We start from the raw sequence: 24,471 nt of genomic DNA, 5'->3' as shown, positions 1-24,471 counted from the left end.
CCATTGAGTTGCTCACGGTGGTCGTTTAAACCCTAAGGAAAAAATTAAGTTTTTTGTTAAATTGTTTCTTCAAAGTTACGAAACAGAATATCCCTTCTTCTGTACAATACATTTTTGGCTTCAGGTTTTTTTTCCCTTGTACAGAATCACACTGAAATTTCAGTACGAAATCAAAATGTAGCTTTGTTTTTGTGTTGGCCCCAATAGTAACATTTAGAAAATATCAGAAGTAATTCTCTGAATGATAGTACATTAGTCTTCTTTTATGCTTTGCCAATCTTCGACAAGCCAGCGCACGTGCCCCGCACCAGCGTTCGACACAGATGAATCGTCATGTTTGTTTTCGTTTCATACCCAGTTGCGGGTGCTTTAGTGTTTAGGAAGCTAGAGGCAGTGGGTTTATCTTCGTCAGACTAAATAAAGACTTACTAAATAACTGTTCCATATGGTTTGAAAACAATTCAGTGTTTAAATTTTTACTCATTTTCATTTATGATTCTCGTGTGATCAATTTACTCGCTGTTTAATTTGAAATTAATTTTTGCCGCCCCTAAAATGTTGCCACTTTAACCGGTCGCTTAGCCTTGCCTGATGATAGAAACGACCTTGGATACTTTCTATATGCCAGTCGTAGCTTTGTGTGGTGGTGTGAAACGCGCAACAAGCTTAACATCGGGAACAAGAATATACGGTTCAGTACCTTAAGTAAAACTTCTGTCAGAAGATACCAAGAACATCCCAAAGCTGAGTTGTCGAAATTGTTAGTACGTTGTGCAGATGGTGCACCAAAGGTCATAAATATTTAAAGAAAATTTTATTTATTTACCACCAATAGCTGTTCACACAGCACCTACCAATTTAGATTGAAACTATCATTAGGCGACATAAAATTGTTATAACAGCTACTACAGCGTCAGTCATCTTGCGTCACTGTCTTCAAGGGTAAAATGTATAGAAAGTAATATTTGTCTATAACTGTCTACTCTATGCAGTATGCAGAGTGAATTACACAGAGCAGAAGGAAGAAAGAAATGGACAGTGACGAAGATTACCTAATTGTAAAAATTCATTTTACCTTTACTGACAGTGACGCAAACGATTTTTTACAATTTTATATTCACTATTGACGCCATAGTAAGAGCTATGCCATATAGGCTGCTGCCACTATTTTATATTGCATGATGTGTTCAGTCTAAACTAGTACTAAATAAAGGTTTGTTCTATCAGTAGCTCTTAGTGGTAAATAAACGTGACTTTCTGTAAAAATTGTAATTGTTGTTGTATGTAGGATTACAGGGTAATTGCTGTTGGATGTAGCGTTCACAGCAAATTCAAACTCGTTATCTACCAAAAATTGCAGCAGGTGTTTCTCCTATATTGCAAAATTGGCATTTCGTACAATGTAGAGCGAAAGTTATAAGAGATATTAACTCCAGTCCAAAACGATGCTAATCGAAATTGTTACCGTCGCTGTGGAGCCTCCTTTTCACGTGGTTCGTTTGTTTCGTAAAGTTTAGAGGTGTACGGATGGAGAGCAAGTAGTCCACAGTTGGAATACCACTGAGTCTGTGGGATTCGAGAAGATGGCTCCCTTGTACTTGCAGGTGTGCCTCGTTAATACATCAATAGTTTTGCAGATGTTGTCGAGAACCCATTTGGTAGAAGACATTGTTCACAAGTGTCAGAAATCACAGAGGCTTTTCAGTAGAGTAGAACTGAGAGATGCAGCTACCTAGCACAGTCTGGTATGTTGATTGTGGTGTCTGGGATTGTTTGTTCTCCCAAAAGCGATTGCTGTCATTATGAGTTATCCTCTGCGTTATCGTCAGAAAGTATGTTTTCGGGTGTACAGCCGAATTTAGCTGGATGAACTATTACTAGAATGACGATTTTGAGGGCTTGATTAGCCACCTGATCGGTTTCAACCCAAGGAAGTGTAACTACTGGCGAGTCTGACCTACTTACGCATGCATATCTCACGTGATTATTTTCTAAATTTTTGCTCTTATTTTTCACAAATATGTTCAGTCAAGCTAACACTGAACATTGTAAACGATTAAACTAATATTTAGTGACATTTTTCGCATACGTATTCTTTCTACCTTACACCAAACGTAGGAATGAAAGTGAGTGCAGTATCTTGCTGTACAAAGTCACGAATATGGTACTGTTGCAGTGATTGTGTACATATTCAGCAATAAATTTGTTGTGCGGTTTAAATTCTGCTCTTGGCTTAGCCTTTGATTTGGTTTTACAGTGTTTTTACCGTGTCTTACACTTCTCCTCCACATAGCTATGTTTGTATGTGGTACTGAATGACCAACAGTAAAGTGCTAAATTGCCTTTCCCACTCTTACCAACACATTCCACCACTTACCAAAAGCATCCATGCCCTTTTTGTGTTAGTGATGACAGCGATTGTGCTAAATAAGAGGCCATAATGCAAATGATCCACTTCAATGTTCTTTGTACTTATGACTTAAAGGTCAGTGGCCGGGCACCAACTTCCTGAAGCAGTACGATGCATTTCGGAAACACACCTGAAGAAGAAGAAACCGCGAGACGATAGACTTCAGAGTGTTGTGAAAGATTTAAAAAAAATCAAACTTTACTACAGAATCGTACAGGGTTCGTGTATAGGTAGCCTTCTGAGCCTGCAATCGCGAATTTGCTGCTTTGATTTCTTTAGACGGAACTTTTATTACTTGCAGTAGCATTCAGTATTTATCTGATGGAATTGTTAATTGTAAATGTGCAAACTAATTTTATAAAAATGCTAACATTAATTTAAATTAAAACTAACATTGCAGCAACCTCTCTCGTCTAGCGTTTTTAAGGCTTACATTCCGAAGTCATCTGCGATTTTAGTGCCGCACAAGCTCAGAACATCGAAGTTAACTTGTGCACCTGTACGACGGTTTGGCAGCACAATGCTTAGGATACAAGGCTAATATTCGGAAGGAACGATGCTCAAATCACCGATCAGTCGTCCTAATTAGTTGTTCGTAAATCGCGCCAGTCGATTGTCGGGAAGTTCCTTCCGAAAGGCACCATACTGTCTCCTCCCTTACCCTTGTCTGAGGTGGTGTCAATGACAACGATTTCGACTGGTCGTTAAACCAGACCCTTTCTTCATTCAGTTTCACTTCGGTGTCTTGGTATTTTGGAATGTTATTTGTTAACATAGTGGCATGCCATTGGTTCATCTTGCTCTTTCCTTGGTTACTTTGCAATGTAAATGAAAGGGTCCTTGTCCGTCCACCGTATGGCAGCGGCTTTAGGATCAGATGACTGGTAGCCGTTTAATGTTTCGCTAGAGCAGTGGTTCCCAATCTGGGTGGGGGGGGGGGGGGGGTGTATTACACCTGAGGGATAAAATGTAATTTTTTGGGGAAGTAAAAAGAAAGGGTTCGGCCGTATTTCCGTCACGAAACCAAATTGTTTGTATTCAAATACATGTAAGCAGGCAGAATACGGTGCAGCGCTCGGCAACGCTTGTATAAGACAAGTATCTGACGCAGTTGTTGGGTCGATTACTGATGCTACAATGACAGGTTATCAAGATTTAAGTGAGTTTGAATGTGCTGTTGTATTCAGCGCACGAGCTATGGGACACAGCATCTCAGAGGTAGCGATGAAGTGGGGATTTTCCCGTACGACCATTTCACGAGTGGACCGTCAATATCAGGAATCCGGCAAAACAACAAATCTCCGACATCGCTGCGGCCGGTAAAAGATCCTGCAAGAATGGGACCAACGACGACTGAAGAGAATCTCTCGACGTACAAGAAGTGGAACCCTTCCGCAAATTGCTGCAGATTTCAGTGCTGGGCCATCAACAAGTGTCAGCGTGCGAACCATTCAGCGAAGCGTCATCGAAATGGGCTTTCGGAGCCGAAGAGCCACTCGTGTACCCTTGATGATTGCACGACACAAAGCTTTACGCCTCGCCTGGGCCCGTCAACACAGCCATTTGACTGTTCACTGGAAACATGTTGCCTGGTCGGACATGTCTCGTTTTAAATTGTATCAATCGGATGGGCGTGTACGGGGATGGAAACAACTTCATGAATTCACGGAGCCTGCATGTCAGCAGGGGACTGTTCAAGCTGTTGGAGGCTCCGTAATGGTGAGGTGCGCGTGCAGTTGGAATGGTATGGGATCTCTGATATGTGTAGATACGACTCTGACAGGTGACATCCTGTCTGATCACCTGCATCCATTCATATACATTGTGCATTTCGATGGACTTGGGCAATTCCACCAAGACAATGCTACACCCCACACGTCCAGAATTGCTACAGAGTGGCTCCAGGAACAGTTTATACACTTTCGCTGGCCTCCAAACTCCCCAGACATGAACATTATTGAGCATATTTGAGATGCCTTGCAACGTGCTGTTCAGATCTCCACCCCCTCGTACTCTTACCGATTTATGGACAATCCTGCAGGATTCGTGGTGTCAGTTCCCTCCAGCACTACTTCAGACATTTGTCGAGGCCACGCCACGTCGTGTTGCGGCACTTCTGCGTGCTTGCAGGGGCCCTACACGATATTAGACAGGTGTACCAGTTTCTTTGGCTCTTTGTACTTTGATCCTGGATCTATGCCAGTAAAATTGAGACACATACGTCAAATATGCTTAAATATCTCATGAAAATGTCATCTCCGAACTGTAGGTAGGTCCTCCGCTAGACCAGAAATAGCTGCGTTATTCACTTCGCAACAGTAAGCGAAGTAATTGACAGCACAACAGCAACTATGTAATAGCTGCTGTACTTCTGCAGGGCCTACACTGTATTATTATTATTATTATTATTATTATTATTAGTGGCAGTGGTCAGGCAAAAAGCATTGGCAGCCTGTTCAGATTCAGGAATACAGCAGTCAGATGATCTAAAAACAATAGGCCTAAGTGAAGTGTACACATTTTAATTCGGTAGAGGTGCAGGAGGTGGGTGAAACAAGTGTCGCCAGGGAGAGGACTGGTACAGAGGAAGCGTTTTTACTAACAAGTATTTACCTCATTGATCGTTGTCTTTCTTTTGTGAGAAGTAGATTTGGGTAACCCTCACAATGCACTGAGAATTGGTCTATAATTCTAAAAAAGGTTATTCGAAATAAGCCGTACCTATAATCGCACTGATTATTAAAAAATTAAATATTGTTTATCAACTGTCATTTTGAAACAAAGTGTTCAAAGGAATTCTTTTTCATACTAAATTGTAGTTACGTAGTAATCTTGGTGATGGTGGGGGCAGGGAGGGATACTATCTGATACATGATTGCACTCAGGGGTAATGATTTCAGAAAGATTGGGGATCACTGCGCTAGAGAGACAAGGAAAAGGCGCTGTTGGATAAACTGTGGCGAAGGCGGATGGAGGGCATTGGAGGGCATTGCTGGCATGATGTGCCTTTGTTGCCGAATACTCAGTTTTAAACCGTGGTGTGCCACTTCTCACTGCCAGTGTTGTGTCCGGGCATGTGTAGCACGCTGTCGGAAAGCGTGCAGGCCGCAGCCAATTAGTGACGGTATCGGTGTAACAGATTTAACACTCTGCCGTTTGTTTTCCTGGTTAAAGACCGGGGGTCTATTGGCGCCTTTACTGCATGACTTTGCATCGTGTTCGTGTTCGCGTTCGAACAGCAGCTGTGATGCGGGTAAGTTCTGCGTGGGCTTGTAGAACAAGGAGGATGTGAACGTGCGCCCAGATATTTTGGCAGCATCCTAGCGCTGAGCTCATACCATTGTTCTTATTTAGTAGACTAGCGGCGGTTGAGAGCAAGTAATCTTTGTCCCACAAGACGCCGGAATAATCTTGGCCCGTAGTCTTAGTTCCCGTGATGACAGTTGAGTTTTGCTCTCGGTTATTATTGTTTCCTTCAGTAAGGCAGTTCATTTAAGGAGTCTTCGTATTCGACGACAAAACTAGACTAGATAGGTCATAGGATGTGGTTCTGGATTTAAATTGCCTTTCAGTGCTGTTTACTGGGAGATAAGTTTATCGTTGAGTGTTCATAGCAAGCAGTGTGTGGCAGAGGCTTCTCTTTGTCTGTCTTACTGACGGTGACGGTAGCTTATCGCTCTGCCTATGTAGTTATCTCTGCGATGTGGACACACTCCACGTAGTCAGCTACTGTAAGGCTTTGTTTGTAAATAAGTGGCTCATTGCGATACGTATTCACCATTCCACTCCCACTCAGTGGTAGCAAAATCGTCTCGACCCGCCAACGCATAGGCCATTGCCCTACGTAGCATAGCTTACTGTTACGACAGGACCCTCCAGAGCGTGAGGTATTTGCAGTGCACGCACTGGTAACTGTAATATCCACGCATTCCGACAGTGGTACGACACTGAATCACCGAGGAGTCTGGCATTTATTTTACAAGACCGAAATTTGAAAGTGATGAAATTCCAAATGTTGTATCTCCTCCCTGAAACTGAGGCGTTGACGCAGAAAAGCGTGTGTCACAAAAGCTAGATTTTGCAGGAGAGGCGGAGAGATTTCTGAACGTAGTAAAAATGACTCTCATTTGAGGCGCTGAGGACCATAAGGGCCTAAAGCAAAGCGTCATTGATATTGAGGCTATGACATGTAAGCATGTCCGTGACATCTGTTGATCTTATGATGCACCAGCTTTATCTATATTAGTAGCCCCCACACTGTATGTATGGACATTTACGGAAAGCTGCGTCGCTGATTTCTCGGATATTCATTTCCACATGGGCCCAAAGCGCAAAGCATAATTTAGTTGCTCTGCACTGCACGGTAGGGTTGACAACATGATTTAGAGTCATCATGTACATGGTAATAATACTTAATAATCGGAGGTGCATCGGCAGTTTTATCCGAAATCTCAAGCCCCCGAATGTGCTTAATGATAATGATAACAAGGACCATGAAGTGTTGGAACAAGTCATTACTGGTGCGTGCGTGCGTGCGTGCGTGCGTGCGTGCACATAAAGTGTCCTTTATGTTCTGATTCTAGTATATTTCAAAACATCAAGTGGGTCATTACTTTTTTCAAGGAAATGTAGGATGTTGAGGCATGATCAAAAAACAGTTTAGTCGTGTGACAGTTGGTTTGTCCATAAATTTCATTTTTAGAAACGTCTATTTTGTATGAACAAGTTTGATATATTTGCTGATTTGAAACGCGACTATAGTTGTCTATAAATGTGTGATATTTTTTTGTAGACAAAGTATGTCAAGTATATCCTCGTTAGGTTTAATAATTGATGACCTGCTCGTTATCCTGGTAACTTGTAGTTGCACTCGCAACCGTCTTACAGAGTTGATATTAGAGATCTTCCTGTTGCTGTTGTCTACGGCGGGGTCGGCTTCTAGGAGAGCAACGTGATCTTCAGCAAGGAGTTCATGTGCCGGTATTTTCCAAATGTTACTAATTGGGCAGTGCTCCAGACGTAAGAAGCCGGTTCAAGGTCGAATGAGTTACCCAGGAAGGCCTATGTTTCAAGCCTTCGTAGAGAAAGTTCTAAAAGCCCTGCCACGAGGTAGCACATTACAAAACTGCTGTAAGCAGGCAGGAAATGACCAGTGAGACGGCCTCCTCCTCCTCCTCCTGCTGCTGCTGCTGCTGCTGCTGCTGCTGAAAGTCTTAAATGTGAAACAATGTAGTGGAGCGCTTTGCAGCTCGCGAAATCCTTCGAACGACAGACCTCGCGAAGTTTGAGCGGCAAGTGATGGGTCCACTGGGCAGGAGTTTGTTTTTAAAATTATCGCTCCGGAAGGTTGGAGTTAGTTATTCTTCGTGATCAGTGACGTCACGTTTCCCTTGCGGAACACCTAAGAAGCAAGCATTTAAAAAGGCGTTCCCTTGCCCGGGCGTCAAATTTTGCTTAGGCACTTTTCCGTTTTTCTCGGCCAGCGTTGCGGATTAGTTAGTGTAGACTTTCTTGGGGAAAAGATGCCTCAGAGCACTGCGTGGGGCCAGCTCAAGATCTAGTTGGATGAAGGGGGCGTACTTGGCAAGGGTTAATAGATATCGATATTTTTTTGTGCAAATTTAGATGTCGTTGTTCTTGAGTTTTTACTAATGACCTTGAAGTGCATTCTTGTTGTCGGCGTGGGTCGCTAGTAATCAGTTGTAGGTGTTAAGTGTTCGTAGTGAATATACACTCCTGGAAACGGAAAAAAGAACACATTGACACCGGTGTGTCAGACCCACCATACTTGCTCCGGACACTGCGAGAGGGCTGTACAAGCAATGATCACACGCACGGCACAGCGGACACACCAGGAACCGCGGTGTTGGCCGTCGAATGGCGCTAGCTGCGCAGCATTTGTGCACCGCCGCCGTCAGTGTCAGCCAGTTTGCCGTGGCATACGGAGCTCCATCGCAGTCTTTAACACTGGTAGCATGCCGCGACAGCGTGGACGTGAACCGTATGTGCAGTTGACGGACTTTGAGCGAGGGCGTATAGTGGGCATGCGGGAGGCCGGGTGGACGTACCGCCGAATTGCTCAACACGTGGGGCGTGAGGTCTCCACAGTACATCGATGTTGTCGCCAGTGGTCGGCGGAAGGTGCACGTGCCCGTCGACCTGGGACCGGACCGCAGCAACGCACGGATGCACGCCAAGACCGTAGGATCCTACGCAGTGCCGTAGGGGACGGCACCGCCACTTCCCAGCAAATTAGGGACACTGTTGCTCCTGGGGTATCAGCGAGGACCATTCGCAACCGTCTCCATGAAGCTGGGCTACGGTCCCGCACACCGTTAGGCCGTCTTCCGCTCACGCCCCAACATCGTGCAGCCCGCCTCCAGTGGTGTCGCGACAGGCGTGAATGGAGGGACGAATGGAGACGTGTCGTCTTCAGCGATGAGAGTCGCTTCTGCGTTGGTGCCAATGATGGTCGTATGCGTGTTTGGCGCCGTCCAGGTGAGCGCCACAATCAGGACTGCATACGACCGAGGCACACAGGGCCAACACCCGGCATCATGGTGTGGGGAGCGATCTCCTGCACTGGCCGTACACCACTGGTGATCGTCGAGGGGACACTGAATAGTGCACGGTACATCCAAACCGTCATCGAACCCATCGTTCTACCATTCCTAGACCGGCAAGGGAACTTGCTGTTCCAACAACACAATGCACGTCCGCATGTCTCCCGTGCCACCCAACGTGCTCTAGAAGGTGTAAGTCAACTACCCTGGCCAGCAAGATCTCCGGATCTGTTCCCCATTGAGCATGTTTGGGACTGGATGAAGCGTCGTCTCATGCGGTCTGCACGTCCAGCACGAACGCTGGTCCAACTGAGGCGCCAGGTGGAAATGGCATGGCAAGCCGTTCCACAGGACTACATCCAGCATCTCTACGATCGTCTCCATGGGAGAATAGCAGCCTGCATTGCTGCGAAAGGTGGATATACACTGTACTAGTGCCGACATTGTGCATGCTCTGTTGCCTGTGTCAATGTGCCTGTGGTTCTGTCAGTGTGATCATGAGATGTATCTGACCCCAGGAATGTGTCAATAAAGTTTCCCTTTCCTGGGACAATGAATTCACGGTGTTCTTATTTCAATTTCCAGGAGTGTATTCCCGTCGAGTGATTGTATATCGGAATCTGCCTGATAGTATTTAGATAGCTACAGGGCATTTCACTATTGACTTTAGAGTAATTAAAAGATATTATCCCATCCTGCGGGTCTGAGCGAGACAGGCGAAGCTTGTTTACTTTGATTTGATATTTTAGCAGAGTAGAGGCGTAATCTGCATGCGCCAGTAAACTGTTAAGATTAAATCCGTCAAACAGTACGTCGTGAATCTCGCACGCTGCACGGTGTTAACGTTGAAGAGGCTACGACTGGTTACGACCGTGAGTGTTTTTTAGTGCGACAATCGGGAAGATCAGAGATGCGGTTGAAAGGAACGCTCCAGAAGTGTATGAGCCCAATAAGAAATTGTCTGATGTTCCGATGTTTGTTTCCCAAACCTACTCCACAGTTTACGTTCGTCGAGCAAATTTGTCCTGACACTTGAAGCAACACAAAAAAAACCACTCTTCTCTGAGGCACACATATAGCTAATGCCATTTTTGGAGAGCAGTACAAACTAAAGCCCATCTACGCGATCGACTGTCTTGTCTGAATTGACTTCTGGAAACAAGCGAGTCTGCTGCGCTATCCCTGGCCTTTTATTCCTCTACTGTTTTTTCGACTGATCATTTTCGTTTACACATCAGCGCCAAAATTTCTAGTGTTAAAAGAATCTGCTGTGCAATTCGGCGTATGAACGGTGAAAGTGAGATAGTTAGAAACTATCCTTTTTTACGGAAAAATCGAAATGCAGGAAGAAGCAATGGCGTTAGTTTATAAAAGACGAAAACAGATTTCATGGTGGAAGTTATTGTCAAAGGTCGTATGGCAAATTCTTTACACTCTAGAGAATTGAAAGAACACGAGAAGTGTCATCCAGTCATTTCACAATATATACATTTATTTCCTTGAAAAAAATTGTAACGGTACGCAAACACGTCAAACAATATCCGGAGCGCAATAACCAGCGCCTTTTTGCTTTGTCCTTTGTATCCTGTTTTCTTGCTAAGTCCCAAATGAGAACTAAAATTATTTTTCTGGTCAATTAGTTCTGACTTTTCACTGTTAAAATACTTTTCATTAAAACAAGTTTATCTGTTTACATTTTTGTTTATGCATGGTGTAAAACGTAAGTACCTTTCTGCTTTGAGATATTTCTCTTGGACAACAAAACAAACAACACATTGCCGGCCGAAGTGGCCGTGCGGTTAAAGGCGCTGCAGTCTGGAACCGCAAGACCGCTACGGTCGCAGGTTCGAATCCTGCCTCGGGCATGGATGTTTGTGATGTCCTTAGGTTAGTTAGGTTTAACTAGTTCTAAGTTCTAGGGGACTAATGACCTCAGCAGTTGAGTCCCATAGTGCTCAGAGCCATTTGAACCATTTGAGCCAAACAACACATTAAAGATCAAGAAGACACGAAAGCATAGAATCCATTTCTATAATAGGAGTGAGCTGGGCCAGAATAGGTTTACTTCCGATGTTTGCAGACCTCACCGTAGTCTCTGGCTTCTGTGCATGCGCTTTGTGCAGTATCCTCAAATATAGTACTGCATATTCGGCACAATCCATTCATCTTTCACGTCATAGACACATTTGTGTCGTGGTTGGTAGCAGATTTACAGGTAGGCACGAAAGGCGCACGCACTTGAGTAGTCTTATGTTGACTTTCTAGTCAAAACCGACCAGAAAGTTGCTCGTTTAAAATCTTGTTTGAGCTACTCGTAATTTATTTCATCTCTCTTTAACGTACTTTCAGTCAATATTCTATCCTCATTAGAACGTTCATTCCATTGAACAGGTCCTGTAATTATTGCTAGATTTCACCTATAGTAGCATTGTCATTAGCAATTTTTTTTATTATGTTTTCACCCTGAATTGTAATCTCACTCCTGCCTGCAGTTATTAAAGTAGCGAAACATTAGTTTTTTTGTTTTTTTTTTTTTAATACGGAAGAAGGCATAAAACCTATCCCTGCGTCAAGAAGTGTTACATCTACATAGAACATAGCTGCCACCTTTAACTGTAATTGACTACAAATTGTGAACTGCGTGTTCCAGTAGGAACAGAAATCTCCCAATCAGGAGATACGTCTCACACACTGCTGTCTCCCCAATAGTTTTTGTAGTTCGGAGTGACTGATAAAGTTAGTTGACACTAGCAGTCGGTCGTAGCCCTGTAAGCTGCAGTTAATTGCACAGAAACACTATGAACCATCTAGATGTGTATAAATAACAATGGGGTCTACTCCAAGGACTAGTAACATTGTCTCAACACTAATCCTCCGTCACTTCGCTGTAAAAAAAAAAAAAAAAAAAAAAAAAAAAAAAAAAAAAAAAGTAAAGCAACGCTTGTACGTCTCTTCACAGTTTATTGTTGGTGCTAAATGGTCAGCTGATACAGGAAAAAAGCTAGGATGAGATCAAATGCTTGTACACAGTACTTGCATCGCCAGTGAAACATCTGCAGGCGCAGCACCCAAAGCCTCCAACTGCAAAGCAACGTAATAGTTTGTTACAACACCCACCTAGAATTACGTTGACGTCTATCACCGAACATAAGCCGAACTATGTCGGGCAGCGGGAAACGAGTAAAATACGCTGTTGTTAAACGAGGCCCTACAGGTTTATTCGATAGAGATGTGTGATTTTACTTGACGACTTTTAAACGCATTGATATTCTTGTAGTAGGCAGTATTTTTTCTGAATATTGCATCTCTGTTTGTTGCAGAACATCGACCGCGGCAACACTTTTGTCAGTCAACATAGCATGTATTGCTGTTTGTAGTAATCCAGCATATCGCATTCCTACACCTTTGCAAGCTTCGCTGTGTTGAATGTTGATAAAATGATGAGTCTGAAAGACGTCGCAACTAGCTGACAATCCAAGCGCCGTTATTCCTAGCGCGTGACTCCCATCTAATTCGTCTAAGTGGCAGTGCTTCAATGGATTGTACATGGCAGGGTCGTGTGCTATTCTTCGTTGTGCCCGTCTCTCTACCTGCAACGGAGCGTTTTGTACGCAGATACACAACAGTTAGGGACTTCTCTGTATCGTTGGCTACAGTTAATGTTCCCTTAGCCTTGGTGTCTCACTTGCTCAGCAACGTTAGTGGTCTGCATAAAACCACCTACGAAGGATGCAAGCGATTTAAAACTCACAGGAATTGGAATGTCGGATAATATACACGTCTTCAAAGAGTTCGATGAATGGTGTCATTCAGCAAAGAAAATATTCGATGCAAACAAAACTATATTACTCAGTTTCAAGATAATCTCTACAGGCCTACACTACATATTTGTAAACGTTTGTAAAGCTGCTATAAGTTGTCCATTTAATCCAAAAGTGTCTCCATCGAATTGCGAGTCTGACGAATATACAACGCTGCCATTATGATTGCGTACTCTAGTCCGGATGTTGATGGTAACGTCAAGCATTATCCTCTGCTATGATAGTGTGCCTATAAGGTGGCTTGCGCTACACTTGCTATTGCAAATCTGTTAGTCAGTTTGACAGTTTCCAAATCCTCAGTTACCTACACTCCTGGAAATGGAAAAAAGAACACATTGACACCGGTGTGTCAGATCCACCATACTTGCTCCAGACACTGCGAGAGGGCTGTACAAGCAATGATCAACGCACGGCACAGCGGACACACCAGGAACCGCGGTGTTGGCCGTCGAATGGCGCTAGCTGCGCAGCATTTGTGCACCGCCGCCGTCAGTGTCAGCCAGTTTGCCGTGGCATACGGAGCTCCATCGCAGTCTTTAACACTGGCAGCATGCCGCGACAGCGTGGACGTGAACCGTATGTGCAGTTGACGGACTTTGAGCGAGGGCGTATAGTGGGCATGCGGGAGGCCTGGTGGACGTACCGCCGAACTGCTCAACACGTGGGGCGTGGGGTCTCCACAGTACATCGATGTTGTCGCCAGTGGTCGGCGGAAGGTGCACATGCCCGTCGACCTGGGACCGGACCGCAGCGACGCACGGATGCACGCCAAGACCGTAGGATCCTACGCAGTGCCGTAGGGGACTGCACCGCCACTTCCCAGCAAATTAGGGACACTGTTGCTCCTGGGGTATCGGCGAGGACCATTTGCAACCGTCTCCATGAAGCTGGGCTACGGTCCCGCACACCGTTAGGCCGTCTTCCGCTCACGCCCCAACATCGTGCAGCCCGCCTCCAGTGGTGTCGCGACAGGCGTGAATGGAGGGACGAATGGAGACGTGTCGTCTTCAGGGATGAGAGTCGCTTCTGCGTTGGTGCCAATGATGGTCGTATGCGTGTTTGGCGCCGTGCAGGTGAGCGCCACAATCAGGACTGCATACGACCGAGGCACACAGGGCCAACACCCGGCATCATGGTGTGGGGAGCGATCTCCTACACTGGCCGTACACCACTGGTGATCGTCGAGGGGACACTGAATAGTGCACGGTACATCCAAACCGTCATCGAACCCATCGTTCTGCCATTCCTAGACCGGCAAGGGAACTTGCTGTTCCAACAGGACAATGCACGTCCGCATGTATCCGGTGCCACCCAACGTGCTCTAGAAGGTGTACGTCAACTACCCTGGCCAGCAAGATCTCCGGATCTGTCCCCCATTGAGCATGTTTGGGACTGGATGAAGCGTCGTCTCACGCGGTCTGCACGTCCAGCACGAACGCTGGTCCAACTGAGGCGCCAGGTGGAAATGGCATGGCAAGCCGTTCCACAGGACTACATCCAGCATCTCTACGATCGTCTCCATGGTAGAATAGCAGCCTGCATTGCTGCGAAAGGTGGATATACACTGTACTAGTGCCGACATTGTGCATGCTCTGTTGCCTGTGTCTATGTGCCTGTGGTTCTGTCAGTGTGATCATGTGATGTATGTGACCCCAGGAATGTGTCAATAAAGTTTCCCCTTCCTGGGACAATGAATTCACGGTGTTCTTATTTCAATTTCCAGGAGTGTATATTGTACCAGCATCTGCCGCAATTTCATCGTTGCTCTGTTACATTTGCCTTCCGACAAACCCAACGTGGCTAATCGGTAGTTTCTTTTCCCTCTCCTAAAGCGTTCAATCCATTGTCAGCATTCTCTCTCCACGGCTTCTGTTTCATAGCCTTGCACCATTAAGGAGGCAGTTTCCGTCTAAGTCTTTTATTCGACGCTACGACGTGTAGAAACTCCAGCAACATCACGTTGTGGGTGCGCCATACTTATTTTCAGTATGTCGAATACGGACTAAAATTAATTTGTTTTAATAATTTCTTCATATTATTGGAATTTCTGCCAGCATTATTATGGATTCTGTGCTGGCGGTAACGTACAGGTTTGTGCTCAGGAATCGAAGTTTCATTCCATGGTAGGATGGGACGTTTCTGTTACTTGTGTCTCAACTAGGACTTTAAGAATAAAATGTTACGGTTTTTTTGTGTCCCCTTCCCTGTGGTTGAATAAATGTTGCTATTCTTACTTGAAATGAGGGTGAAACTTTAAGAGTTTGCGTGAAATGGAAGTTCGTTCGTTTGAATAAAGCTGTAGACGAGCTAAGTCGTAAATCTTGTCACAGCACTTTGTCTGTGATAAGTGAGCAACTTGGTTTAGATGATTTTTAAGTGAAGCTATACGGCCTTGCTCACATTCCACAGCCTTACTGTGCCTTTGGGGCGATCACTATATTATGCAACGGCACTTCAGCTTGGGTGGTCGGGTGATTCCTTTTGGGAAACGATTGAGGTGAAACTATTGAGCGCAATCTTGATTACATCCGTCAGTTAACTGCAATATCCAACTGAAGTTAGGATCTACTTTAGATCCAAACATTCGACTGATTCACAGAGAGATATTGTCAACTTGCTAGACAGATGCCCTCCTGGTTGTGAACTAAACCGCATTACATACTTTACGATACACATTTGTTCTCCACATTAATTGTTCCTAATGGATGATTACTTCGAACCATCTAAGTGCATTGGTTCGTAACTGATGTTCTGGCACGAGAGAGAGAGAGAGAGAGAGAGAGAGAGAGAGAGAGAGAGAGAGAGAGAGAGAGAGAGAGAGAGAATCCTGTGGACACTTACGAGGGTGGTCTGATAAATCTGGTAAATTTCCATGAAAGAGGGGAACATTTTTTTGTTGCGCACGTTCATAGTTGGTAAGCTTGATTTTGTTGTTTCCTCCAACGATCTTGTAAATAATTTAAACATTGTACAGCGTACAGTTCATTGTTGACAGGCCTCTGAGTTGGCCAGTTTTTCGACTGCGATTGAAAATGAAGAAATCAAAGTTTCGTGCTGTTATTAAACATTTTCATTTGAAGAGTTAAACTGCCGCACAAATCAGAACAAAATTTGATGAAGTGCACATGGTGTGCACAATCACTGAAGGTCATTTACTTTTGCATTAATGAATTTGTGAGATTGTAGTCATCTCAGCTAAACATGTGCATAATATACTGCACGAAGAATATACAATGAAAAAGGTGTCCGAGGTGGGTGCCGTCATTGCTCACAGTCGACCAAAAGCGCAGCCGACGCATTTCAACATATGCATGGCAATGTGTAATCGAAGTCCACAAGACTTTTAGCGCCGATTTGTGACTTTTGATAAAACCTGTATTCATCATTACACAACGGCAGTCGATGGACAAGGTTGGTGCAAGTGCACCGAGGAATGCAAAGATCATTTTGTCAGCTGGTAAGACGACGGTCTCAGTTTTTTGGGAATCCCAGGCAATAATCCTCATAGATTACGTGGAAAAAATGCAATACCATAACTGGACCTTTTATGCTTCATTGTTGGATCCTTTGAAACTTGCATTGGCTGAAAAAAAGAAGGCCAAGGTTGGCACGCAAAAAAGAGCCCTTTTACCAGGATAATGCACTATCCGACACATCAGCGATAGCAATGGTGAAAGTGCATGAATTATCTTCGAATTGGTTGCTTTTCAGACTTAGCTCAAAGTGACTTCCTGTTCCCCAACATGACACTTTCGCTTGCTGGGAACAAATTCTCATCAAACAAGGAGTGGTAGTTCCAGGCAACGAGTATTTTGCAGTTTTGCAGAACCTATTTTCCTAAGGGAATGAAAAACTGGAGGATCGCTGGACCAAGTGCATATCCCTCAAAGGAGATTTAGCCGAGAAGTAAAGTGAGTTGTTCATGAAATACATTTTTCTTTTTACCAGACGTATGAAAGCACTCTCGTACTTCAAAGTTCTATGACGCTTTTCTTCGTCCTATCTAAAAAGAGGGACCAGGTTCGTAATAAAGTGAAGCAAGCAGTGATATAACAGTTAAAAATTATAGTCTGATGAGCGAAACGTTATCAAGACTCGTAGAACCGAAGTAGATTTGACTTCTGTAGAGGAGCATGCAGCTGGTGCGTACACAATGTCACAGAAGTCAATGTGTTTGTAAAATTCTTTTTGCGTCCATCATTACTTCGTACCAAAACGAAAGTGATAACGGCTGCTTTTCTAATGGTTTTTACCAAGCCAAATGTTGTGCACTGAAAAACAATGGGCAGTTACTAGTTAATTTGCCGCATCACGATTAAGTCAGCGGCTGCATCTGTTCGCTTGATAATTGTGAAACAGATATTGCCCAGTCATCGTTATACAGTCACGTAGCTGTAGGCTGTATTGTGTTAGTTATTGTGGTTGCGTTCTTCTTGCTGTTGAAGGACACAGTTTCATATAGCCATTTCTTTAAACGCTCTCCGTCGTTACGTAGAATATTGTTTTTATACTCTCAAATAAACGCGCGTTTGACGTCAGCAGATTCTAAACCGGTTTTTGCAGGAGAGCATGAAAGCCCTGTTAGACTTGTTGAGGAATTGTCTTTTTGTGCACCTTAGATAGCAGTCGGTACTTTTCGGAGTAGTACATCAAAGCTGTCATTAACACGACGTTCGTTTGTGCGCCGTAGTGGTTTGCCAAGCGTAGTCCCATTGGAGTTGGAATGTACTTCCTTCCTTCAGAATAAGTTGTAAACCACACTTGCTTTTCGTAGACCTTTAAACTGACTTACCCAGCCAATTCTAGGCAGATCTACAGTTTAACGTGGAGTTCTATACATGATGTGGAATGGCATTTTTCGCGTTAACAAATCGTATGGGGTGAAGCGATAAGTGACAGAAAAAAGAAATCCTAGAACCGACTAGAGATTCACCCTGGACGTTGGTAGTCTGGCGGTTATCACTGAACCACGCTATATGGAGCTTGGTAAAGTTCTGGAACTTTACCTCCCCTCCACTCTCCCCTAACCCATCTCAATTCATTCTTGACCCATTCGTGAATGTTGCGCGGGAAGAAAGACTGTCAAAACCTTCCGAATGAGCTCGAATTACGGCAGTATAAAAGCAGACCGGATTTAATGTATTGCTTCTAGCCGCACCCTTCTACAAATTTCTAATTATTTTTGGTCTGTTAAGCACGTTGCGAAAAATAGAGCAGCGGTGGAATTTGGGACTGGAAGAAAAAACAGCGTTCTTCACTATGCTGTTCTGATTTTTCTGTGGTTCCCATCCCAAAATACTTCTCACTGAATACTCTATCTTATCCTTGTCGCAGAAAAGTGGAACGTTGTTTCCGGTGGTTCTCTTAACTAACGAAAAAGTGGTAAAGTTTTGCCTCTAGTAATTGCGGAGAATAACCTAGACATTTCATGCAATGTGAATAGGTGCCACAGTAGAAGCTCGTCTGAAAACGTCTTCGCTCTAAAGAGATGAGAATAAAAATAAACATTTAGCGTCCCATCAACAACGATGTTGTTATGGACGGAGCTCTAGATGGGTTTGGTATACTAGTGGGAATGAAATCAACCATGTACCTTTCAAAGAAACTTGTCCACCATTCGCCTTAATCGGTCAAAATCAGGATAGTTGGGTGGAAGTCTTTACGCGGTTCCTCCCAAACACAAGTCTCCGTTTTACTAACCACTGCGCCGTATCCCACATAGTGCTTTAGTAAGCGTTGTTAGTTGGTGGTGATTTATCTTTCCCCGGCCTGTGAAACCAATTCACCCAACCATTTAAGATAGAGACATGCAACTCAACATAGACTCCGATACATAGAACAGCCTGATAATTTTAACAGATAATTCATTGGTTCCTGCTCCGACATGGTACTCAACCAGAGAATGTAATTCACATGTAGTGCTTCAGCACATTCAAACTTGATATACCTGACTGCAGCCAGCTCTGAAATTACGGTTTTCGATTTTGGACGGTGACTAAAGACATTTGTACAGTGTTCGCTGCGATTGTCTAAAGTGGGTTTCTTCCATGTCCAGTGGGGAGGAAACATCAGTATGTGGTATTAGGGTATGGTGAAATAGCGTTAATTTTTGGTTTCTTTGTCTTTCTATGATGATACTCGCAACTGTATTGATGTCCTCAGTGAACGTGAGGGAGATTCAAAAGATCTCTTGAATAGGGCGGACAGTTTTATGATTAGAATATGGATTGAGGTAAAAAAAGACCAAATTAGTAACAGAAATGACAATATATATATAAAAACCAAAACAGTCTGATAGCAAGTATTTGTTTTACTCAGCAGATTGTTGTTGTCGTTACGTATTGTCAAACTTAGGACCGCCCTTTTCAAAGTGATCATATACCAGTCATTATAACAGAAATGATATAAGCGCTAAACTTCACATTACAAATAGGAGCCATCAAGTGAAGGAATTTTGATACCGGTGCCTCGGAAGTAAAACGGACGAAACATGGATATAAGGAACCTGACTAGCACAGGCGAAGAGGGCATTCCTCAGCAAAAGATGTGTACTGGTATCAAATGTATCAGTTTGAAGAAAAAAAGTCTAGTAATGTACTTCTAGATATGGAACGTATTTCTATAGAATTGAATTACAGACTATGTGTGAGTAGGGCGGAGGGGCGGGGGGGGGGGGGGGGGAGAACAGAAAAGGGGAATTGGAAGTTTTGATATGTGATGCCATACAAGGATGTTGAAAATTAGGTGTACCGATAAAGTAAGAAATAAGGTTCTGTGCAGAATCATCATGCGAAGGTATGTATAGAAAACAGTAACAGTAAGAATGAAACAGGGTGATAGGACATGGGTTAACGGCGGTAGAGAAGAACTCTCATGGCATTTGAAGAGCTGTGAAGGGTAGAAGCTGTAGGGGAAGACAGGGATTGCAATATATCTAACAATCTATGATGTTGGGTGTAAATGCTGCTCTGAGGTGATGAGGTTGGCGCAGAAGTTGTAGCGGGTCTATCAACCAAGTCCGAAGACTGAAAGGGTGGAAGAAGAGTTGACCAGCCACATAGTTTGATGTAAAACCGCTATTTAAGAGTTTCTGAATGCACAGTCTTTTATTTTTAATTGTTTTGGAGTTGTTAATACTATTTGCGCAAGCTAAGTAGACACTCTGCGCAGCGTTTGATGGGAATGACCGAAAATGGCAAATGCCTGTACTGTCGCACCTATCGCCCAAGCGCCGAGTGTCAACTTAGTTTGGGCGAACGGATTATCCTCGTAAATCTGGCATCGGTGGCACGGCTTTCTTCGCCCTCCTAAGCGATGACGTGGTTGTGCGTTGTCAGACAGCTGCTGATTCATGAAATTATGTGCATGCTGTAACAATCCAAAGGTTTCATCTGAGTTTTTTGTGCCTTACAGTGATGATTCAATGCAGCATTGACGCACCTAGTCAACGTGATGTTGCTGAAGAGAGACTTTGTAACATTACCACTCTCTCATGTTCCTATCAGTAGTGGCACTGATAATTATGCTGTTGAATGTAGAGGCGGTTATCCAAATAGATTATAGCGTATATAGCAGTACAGCGGGCCTAGCACTGCCTATTGTTCCGCGGAAAATTAGCATGTGCCAGTTTTCAATTAAAAACAGTAATACTGTTTAGGATTACGTACACATGGTTGTGCAGTACTGGAATTGATAGATCATTAACATTACGCATGAGGAATACATTGGTCGTAATTTTACTTTATTAAACCGCATTTTACATATTACGAAATTGGGATTATAATCTTATTTACATACTGCAAATTGCACCGCAATATTGTTCAGAGATTGTTTGCTTTGTATTGTCAAAGCTTGCCAAAAAATCATTTGTTCATACACCCTCACTTCAAGCGACGTATGCTGCCGAGCGTAACAATTAAAGTTAGTGTTAATCTATAAGCCCCTATATTTTTGCGGTTCTTATGATCATCTTTTGCGTTTCTTTTCCCAATTTTATTTTCAGCCAGTGTATCCTTACAGTTGGTTTGTCAAACAAGTTCCTAGGAATTTATTTAACGTTAAGACATTCAGGTACGCCAGCGTCAGGTACGCCAGCGTTATTATTCTTCCCAACCGAAAGTCACTGTGTTAGACTTCAATCTTCCACAGCGAAGCCCAACATAAATCAGAATCTTCCAGCATTTCTTGTATCCAGAGGTTAAACCTTAAAAGTGTATAACTCGACACATTTTAATTTTTGACGTGAATTATGATAAATTTCTCTTGGAACGCGGTCGACCGTCATTGCTGCTGCTAATAATTTGATTGATGGTAAAAACTTAGATCAACGGTTACCTTACGCTTTCAACAGTTTTAATTTGTACACGGCGCAAGCAAATAGTGGCTCAAAAGTCATATTTTGATTTCGCGATGGAGAGCCTTATTCTCCAAAAGCAAGCCTGTACTTAAATTGGTGACACAAATCTGTGTTAGGTTCAGATTATATATGGAAGTAAAATAGTCAAACTTCCTGGCAGATTAAAACTATAGCCGGAGAGCCTGTCCTCACAACCATACCTCAAAACTGACAACGTGTTTTTTGCACTCTGGGATTGAACCACGGCCATTCTTTTGGGATACGAGGGTGGGCAATACCGGCTGATACCAGGAATAAATGTGATTGTGTCTGAAAACAAATTATTTAAAAAAAAACAGCTCGATGAAATGTTCTTTCCAAAGCTTTAGTTCACAGATGTTAGCCAAAGAGTAATTCTGAGGACCATTGTGTTAGCAAACACCGAATATTTGGAATTGCAATACGATAATTGATATCTTTGACAGAGCTCCCAAAAGTTTTTAAGGACTTTCGTGTGTCGCACCTTCAATGTAATCGAACATTATGCAGCCGTATGCATTTTGTTTGAAAGTGGGGGCGGCGTGGTTATGAATTTAGGAGCACACTGTCAGGTAAAAGGGCACGGGGAACTGGCGACAGAGGTACGCGGGCGTGCTTAATAGCGACGTAAAGCGCATGTCAATGGAGCAAGAGGGAAGCACAGAGCACGGGAGTGTCGCCGTTATAGGTAGTCAGTTCGTATTCGCTCCCCGTCGGTTGTAGATTCTGCTATGCACTGGACGCTGGCAGGCCGAGCGTGCGTGATCGGCGTCTAGAAGGCTGTCTGCGCCGCAGCGTGAAGGTTGCCGCGGTTGCCTGTTCGTCGTTCTACTTTTGTCATTGTTTAGAGATGTGTGTCGCTGCCAATTCGCCATCAGACCGCACGGAAATCAGGTCGTAGTTTACCCGTATCGCTTATGACAAACACAACAACTATGCCGCAAGAAGAGCATATCCCTTTTGTCTGATTCGTGAAGTGTTAGCAGTGACGGAGGATACGTCGTATCAGTGATATTCTTTCCTAACACATTCGCATATTGTGCAAGTGAGAAACTGATTGTCTATGTGCCTCATATATTATTCTCATGACCCCTTTGCGAGGAAATGGCCCCAGCAGAACTATCGCACAGTATTTTTCGAGTACAGGTTATTTAAATTTACCCAACAGCATTTCGCGAGAAGTATTTCTTCCAGTGATTCACAGTCAACTTCCCTCAGCATATTCTGTTGCCGTTTCGTATGGGCCATACCGCCTACCTGTTACGATCCTAGCAGTGCGTCGCTAAATCCTTTCGATGTGTTGTCAAGCCTACCTGACAAAGAGGCCCAGCACTGCAACAGTGCCCTTCTCATTCGTTACACAAGCATCTTGCGTGCCCCTACCTATACAGATGTATTTGATTTTCCCAATACCCTTCCAACAAATCTCAAGCCTTCTAAGCGCCTTCCTTAATACTGATTTTACGGGATCGTCTCATTTCATATGCTTCTTTCCTCTGAAGTACGGCTTGACGTTCTCAGTGTTCGCCACAAATTTTGTAGTCAGACAAGGTCTCTCTCTCTTTTTCTCTCTTTCATTACACCAAACTGGAATTTTGTCAAAGCCTTTCTGCAATTTCTTACGATCGTCCAACGGCGATATTACATGTAGGCATCAGCATCGTCAACGAACAATCATACTGTGATACTGAACCTATCTGACAAATCGTTTATGTACGAGGTTGGCTTGATAATTCTAGTAACAAAGCCAGAAACAATGTTTGTTTCATAAACAGTTCACTTTACTTCTCGGTAGTCTCCTGTGAGGGATATACATTTGGTCCAGTAATCCTCTAGGTTTTTCATCCCATCGAAAAAATAGGTTATGTCAAACTGTAAAATACTCGTTGACTGCACTTTCTTGTTTGATGAAAACTTCTTTCCAGCAAGTCAAAGTTTCAAGTTAGGGAATAGGTAGAAATCATTCGTGGCTACGTCTGGTGAATAGGGTGGAACAAAGTCAAAGCTCACCTCACTCACCTCCGCCTTTGTTATCGCTAGTGTTGGATGGATGGTGCGTTATCCTGGTGTGGAAGAGCATTTTTTGCCTACCATTGTTCGTCGTTTTCCAGACATTGCAATGATCCATTCAGGAAGCATAATATGGTCCAGTCATGTTTCTGCCTTTTCCTAAGTAATCCATGTGGATTATACCTTGAGAACGACCCCCCCCCCCCCCCAAAAAAAAAAAAGTGGCCAACACCTTAGCAGCTTACAAAATGGCCTTTACCTTTTCGGCGCACTTTCACCAGCCTATGTGATTTTTTTTTACCTGTATTTTGACTCGTGTAAGGATGGATCCAGGTATCACCAGACATCGTGTTGAAACGTTGTGCAGTCTTTCAGTTGAGATACCTACAGTCTCAGCGATCCCTCGAGGTTTGGACAGCTGGAGCGCGCTTCGCCCTGCGTGCTTGTCCGACCACGTTTAAATTCATTAATCCAAAAGTAAATATTCTTCTTTGATAGTGCAGAGCCCGTGTGGACTTCACCTAATTCTGTTTTAATTTTTGTCGCAGTCCAGCCCTTCAAATATAAATGTTTAATAACAGCACGAAACTCCATTTTTCAATCGTGGTAATACCGACCACTTCGTGCAGTTGTCAACAATTACCTGTACACTGTTGAAATTTATACGATCTTTGGAATAAACAAGCCCACCAACCATGAAGACACAGCAAAAATGTTTCCTTCTTTCATGGAAAGTTACCAGACTCATCAAACCACCATCGTATGATGAAAACATTCTGTGTCCTGTTACGCTTCCTGGGGACATTCGATTGGACTAGTTCCTGTTGGACATACACCTTCCAGTGTACTGTACACCCTGCCTCCCTAGCGGAATGGCCAGTGCGTTTGATTCTCATGCGGAGGACCCGTGCTCAATGCCAAGTACTGCCTGGAATTTTTACACGGCGGGAGGATTTGAACGGGATGCATTCTGTCTCATTAATGCCAATTGAGGAGCTTCTTGAATGAGAATAAGCGGTTACAAGCTTTTGAAAAGCCGACAACAGCCGGGAGGGCGGTGTACTGACCTCATACCCCATCATCCGCACTCGGATGACGCCAGTGGCAGAGGATGACGTTGCGGTTGGTTCGACATCGCGTGGTCTTAAGAGCCTGGTTGTGCCGTTTCTTTGTTTATTTAATGTTCTTTCCTCTGTTAGTTAAAACTTTATTGATCCAGTAGCGTATCGGTAGCGATAGGAAGAAAAGTTTGAGTACTATGTTATGGATGTGGAACTGTCACAGAAGTCTTTC

The 24,471-nt window shown here is 43.8% G+C and overlaps 1 protein-coding gene across 8 annotated transcripts in view; it reads left to right on the top strand.

Annotated features, from left to right (window-relative positions):
- Positions 1-24,471, top strand: part of LOC126467597 (atlastin) — a 151,982-nt gene that overhangs the window by 9,597 nt on the left and 117,914 nt on the right. The window lies entirely within an intron of this gene.

Source organism: Schistocerca serialis, chromosome 1 (assembly GCF_023864345.2).
Source record: "Schistocerca serialis cubense isolate TAMUIC-IGC-003099 chromosome 1, iqSchSeri2.2, whole genome shotgun sequence".
NCBI classification, from domain to species: Eukaryota; Metazoa; Arthropoda; class Insecta; order Orthoptera; family Acrididae; genus Schistocerca; species Schistocerca serialis.
Note: the sequence above shows the minus strand (reverse complement) of the source record. Positions and strands in the feature narration are given on the sequence as shown.